Raw genomic sequence first — 6,000 nt, forward strand, 5'->3', positions numbered from 1 at the left:
TTCTTTAAGATGTGACACGTTCTTCTTGATATACGAAACACCTTAAATATATGTTTGCAAAGATTGCAGACAGCTAAACAAAACTGTTACAGATTTATATCACAGCCCCAGGGTGATATTCAGGATTAATGTTGAGTCAAAATCATCTTTAAATGGATTTATGTGTCAAATTATAATCTTACTACCAGAAAAGTTGACATCTGATGTAAGATATCACATTCTGCAATTCCACTAACTCTGGCTAATTTCAAATACAGCTGTTTGGAGGCACGTATGTACGCTTGGGTTTAACGCCATAGCTAACAATTTTCAATCAAATGATGACGATTAGTCATTTGGTGTGTGTACATATATATTATCCTCTTGTGGTACTGCGAGTCCATGCCGCCGAAGCATCATGGCGAAGACACCAGACATGGCACCCACTCAAAAATAGTGCTTCCGGGCCAGTCAGTCCTGTATCCTTGCTCTAACCTCTCAGCACTGAGCGCCAAGCGATACAGCAGCAAGTACCAGTTTTAAAGTCTCTTGTTTAACCCGACCTTGGGTTTGATCCAGGGGCCTCTCGACTTCGAGACTGACGCTCTAACCATTAGGCTATCAAAATGATCTGTAGTATAATAAGCAAAGTATCCAAATCACAGTTTAGACCGTCAACCGGTAAAACAAAATCCGATTTTTTTTTTTTTTTTTTTTTTTGATTGGTGTTTTACGCCGTACTCAAGAATATTTCACTTATACGACGGCGGCCAGCATTATGGTGGGTGGAAACCGGGCAGAGCCCGGGGGAAACCCACGACCATCCGCAGGTTGCTGACAGACCTTCTCACGTACGGCCGCCAGCATGAGCTGGACTTGAACTCACAGCGACCGCATTGGTGAGAGACTCCTGGGTCATTACGCTGCGCTAGCGCTTTAACCGACTGAGCCACGGAGGCCCCTAACAAAATCCGAAGTCAGTTTCTAAAATATACGCTGTCAAAAAAGAAACGCATAGGTGAAATCTTCAGTGAATTATCTTTTTAATACCATTCGAGATAATTCAGTAATTTTTATAGTAGCACAGTTAAAGTTGGTACAATTATGTGGTAATATTCTCGTTATGGATCGACTACAGCGAAGGCGTATTCGTTATCGAAAAGAGCCGAACGAGGACGCTGAAGTCAGTACCTTGTGTGGCCACCGTGAGCTGCAATCATTGTGCAACAACTCTTTGGACTAGAGTGAAAGTGTTTGAATCTGGGCACGTGGAATCCCAACCCATTCTTCTTACAGTGCGCTGGGTTCCGCTGGCGTAAACGTCTGTCCAGTTCGTCCCAGAGATTGGTCCATATGGTTGAGATCTGGCGATCTTGACTGGCTATGGCAAGACATTAATGTTCTCATCCTCTGTTGAACGTGCCGTAAGCGGCCTGTCATTGCCCTGTTGAAAGAGTTCTCTCTGTCGATCCGAAATGGGAAGCATGTGAGCAGAATTTCATCCCTTACAAGCATCAGTTCACCTCTGCCTGTGTAGTATATGGCTCCCCACATCATGACACTGCCGACACCGATCCTCTCAACTTGGGCGACGCAGTTGTTGGCAAAACTTCAATTGCCGCTCCTGTACACGCGTTGTCATCCATCTTGTGCTACAGTAAAAGGAAACGTGATTCGTCGCTTAACCATGTTCGCCTCCAGTTTCTCAAGTTCCAGCCCTGTACATTCGTGCACCAACGAACGCGTAAGAATCGATGTTGGCGTTGCAGAACGGGGCCAACCTATGGTCTCCTAGCCCGTAAACCAGCTTCCTGAAGTCGGGTTCGAATGGTTTGTGCAGACACCCGTCTTAAACCAGCTATGTGCCCAGCTGTGTTCGTTGGTGTAGTAGTTCGGTGACGCAAGTGATGTACCCGGATGTAGCGATCTTGTGCTACAGTCGTTATGCGAGGTCTACCACTTCGGAGCCGGTCTTCTGCAGACTGGAATCGCTGGAACCTGTTCCAAAGACGGGAAATAGTGCTCTGTCTGACATTCATGTGCGACTTCTGCTTGCAATTCACCTAACTGGAGGCGGATAGTCGCAATGTTTCTATTTTCAAGGTTGAGTCTCGGCATATCTCGTTATAACTAGTGTACAGTGAAATGGGAAAGGCACATCACCGACAGAATTGCAGCTTCAAACACTCATCACCACCCTAGTATTTTCACTAAGTTTCATTTGCATTCGTCAAAGTCTGAATATTTCATGTCGCTTAACTAGAAATTTCACAGAAACGCGCCACAACGTGTAATAATTTTTTTTACAGTGTAGTTGGCCATGTTGTCCCATTCCAGAAGCATTGAGAAACATAATTACCCGTGACCATTCTACACAAGAAACGGTATCTTTAACATTAAACACTTTCTTGTGACATTTTTACCTATCCGTTTCGTTTTTGACAGTATAGTATGGAGTAGATCTGATGGAATTAGAAGTCCGTGTGCAGTAAAGCGAGACTGTGTGTGAGTTTGGACGTTTCCGGTGTTGTTAGGGTGCAAAAAAGCAAAATATGGCAAAAATGTATTCCTTCATTTATATGCCCGCTGAGGTAGATACGAACTTGTAAACAACTGCATGCCAAGCAGACCCTCATATAATATCCTAACTCCAGTTAGCTTTAACCAAAAAAGACCGGAAAATTCAAAAGGTAAAAGATTGATTTTTATAACAAAAAAGAAAAAAATAATAACTTAGGGCAGTTTGGTGTTTCATTAGATAGGTAAGGTTATCGTCAAACAAAACTTTTTGAAATATTTATATTTTTGGAAATTTTGAAAGTCTTGAAATTTAACAATGTAGTTTTTATACCATGTGTCTTTAAGGTTTGAGGTATCATTTTGGTAACATTTCGATCTAGGCATTCAACACCGATGAAATAAATGAATTTGTAAAATTAATTTCAGAAAACTCCGTTGTCAGACTTGTGAACGGTTCGTCAAACTACGAAGGCCGTGTGGAGGTGTTACATTACGGACAGTGGGGGACGGTATGTGACGATAGTTTTAGTAACTACGCCGCCATGGTAGTCTGCAGTATGCTCGGTTTCCAACGGTAAGTCCAATACACTTTTCTTGTATAGCTTGACTTTTACAGGTATTTCTCTTGGATGTAATCTGCAATAACACAGATTCTACCCCATACTCTAATTTTTCCGGTAAATCAAATAATCTTTGCCACTGAGATTTTAACTCTGTCATCGATATGTAACACCACACCAAGTTATACACGTCGATATAGTGGGCATCGATATTATTGCACGTACATGGAAATGCTGGGCAGTGGGCGTGGACAGTAATTTGTTAGAACATCTGCGCAGTAACAAAACATATACTACTCTTTCCACGAATAGACTATTTTGTATTCTCGTAAAAGAATTTCCTAACGTCAGACTCTCAAGACATAGTGTTATGTCATTATGTATCTACAAGAGATCAATTATTTTTATTTATTCCGGTTATATTGTAGTGAAACCTGGAAACACTTTCATATATGGCAGAGGCAGAAACAGGTCAATCACAGTTGAGATAAGTGGTGCCGCCCGCTCATTATCCAGCTTGCCCCTTGTTTTTGAATAATTATGACGTCAATCGCTGCAATTAGTTTTTGGTGCAGAAAACAGGGTCATGGGTTTTTTAATCTTGTAATTTATACAAGTATTCTAACTGCATTCTCCTTGCAATGACATGGACATCCGACATTTCAATGCGTAGAACCTGTCACTTTACCTGCGAATGACTAAAGGCAATGAGTATGGATGTTTTCACAGGGAGTGGAATTCAGGCGACAGACTAAAAGACAAAATATAAAACGAAAGTAGACAATGCCGTTGCCGACCGGTGGTATACATAAGTGATTGACGGCTACTCCTTGTCAGTTTTGTCAGGCAAATTCGAAAGCGCGAGAAAAATACATCAATCAGAGAAAGCGTCTTGCCCGACAAGCAGCGCTTGACAGTTTCGATTACATTATATGGAGTGGTAAAACAGAACAAGCTGACCTCTTCGAATGGCGACTTGTTTTTCAGTTCTGTTTTACACCCCTTTTTCTGTTATATGGCTAACGAGAAACATGCAATGAAGAGAGATTATGACCGAGTTAGCGATGTATAGGTTATAAGAAAAACTGTTAGCCATCACTTTAGTCATACTGAATTTTTTTTTTGTACTAGACAATAGGAAAATCATTCCAAGACAAGTGCATCTTTCTGAAAAATTCTTTAGCGCGCCGTTAAACACCAAAAAATGTATAACAATGTAACGTTCTTATAATTCCGCCGCATAATATATTAGAAAACACATAGCATGACAAGTTAACGATAGACGGCCCCTGATCCTCTCCAGCAGGATTCACGTATGATTTGGGGATAATTGTCACATGTTACGTATTAACACACCTTAACACTTTCCGGTTATAATTCATGATAACACTTATTTAACATAAGTTAGCCTATATTTTAACTAACACAAAAGTGTAGTTTCGAAGAAAAAATGAATCAACTCAGATTCGAACCCTTTTTTTTTCAAAGAGCCAACTGTTCAGCATAGCAACTTCCTCGTTTCACTGTACAATGAAGAATGCCTTAGTAAGGGTACTAGTAATCAGAATTTTAAACTTGCCAAAATATAGCAAAACTGATAAAGTTCATGTTTCACATATGAAGACAAACGGTAACCAAAACAAAACAGCACGCCAAAATACATACCTGAAGGTTTCTGTAAGAATATTTTCCTGGTTAACGTCGATCTTCATAGGGTAAATTAAAAACACACTGCCTTGATTGAACCAAAACTTGACGTTTTTGATCGAGAGTGCATTTTTGACGTGCTATTGCTAAGCGACTATCTCTTTTGCAACCAGATAATTTGTATGGTTGCTCATTCAAGTTTTATACTTCCGATCCGGAAATCTTCAGACTTGTGCAAAGATTATGAAATTTGCAGGGATTATGAAATGTGCAGCTATTATGAAATGTGTACTTTCTCTCCGCCGCACTACACCAGAATCATTACAATCTAGCTAGTTTTCCTGCCGCTTTTTGGACTAACTTCTTGGATATGTGATAATGAATGAAAGAATTATGGTTAGGTTTAATAACTTTCTCAACCCGAAGCAGTGAGACAAATGTATGCAAATACCCATGTTTCTTAAGTGTTAATATTCTCGCTCAACGCCACATTGTTTAGCCGACATTTGATAGTCTGATACATGTACCTGATGTAACATAATTAAACGGATACGCCTTTTTCTCACGATATCTCGGGCGAGGCATTCCTGTCAGGCTGTTCTCTGGTGCGACAAGCGGAAACCATTGAACTGATCCTTAGCCTGTCTGTTTGTATGTGGCCTTGAATATGTGTTCTTGACTGACACCGAAATTATAAAATAAATAATTATAAAAAAAATCTTTCTTAATCTTTCGTGTATTGAAGGAGTCCAGCTGTGGCAATGGGTAGTGCACATTTCGGTCAAGGTACGAGCGGGACGCCTATTTTACTGGATGACGTCATCTGCCAAGGGGATGAAATTGACATTGACTCCTGCCAACATCGTCCTTGGGGAAGTCATAACTGTGGTCATTCGGAAGATGTTGGAGTGATTTGTCACGTTTAACCAATAAGGGGCAATTGACATATTCTCCTGTTCTCGAAAGTCCTGGCGAAATAAATAACTGGCAGAAGTTTCCTTTGTCTCTCTCCAATTTATTATACTAACTAATGGCTAATTTGTATTCATAAATGATTAATCGTGTCAGATTAATTTCAGAGTTAAGCTGTTTTCAGTCAGATTTATGCCGAATATATGTACATTGTGCTCACTCATCATCGCAAGATAGTGTATTGTTATAGTGTTACAGTGTGAAACAGATGCACATGAGTTTGTGCTGTTACAGTGTGAAACAGATGCACACGAGTGTGTGCTGTGTGCTGTTACGGCGTGAAACAGTTTAACATGAGAGTTTGTTGTTATGGTGGGAAAAA

At 40.4% G+C, this 6,000-nt stretch overlaps 1 pseudogene; it reads left to right on the forward strand.

Moving 5' to 3' along the window:
- LOC135464497 (deleted in malignant brain tumors 1 protein-like) overlaps positions 1 to 5,697 on the forward strand; it is a 61,060-nt pseudogene extending 55,363 nt beyond the window's left edge.
- The last annotated feature ends 303 nt before the right edge of the window (positions 5,698 to 6,000 follow it).

The sequence above is a fragment of the Liolophura sinensis genome, chromosome 4 (genome assembly GCF_032854445.1).
Source record: "Liolophura sinensis isolate JHLJ2023 chromosome 4, CUHK_Ljap_v2, whole genome shotgun sequence".
NCBI lineage: Eukaryota > Metazoa > Mollusca > Polyplacophora > Chitonida > Chitonidae > Liolophura > Liolophura sinensis.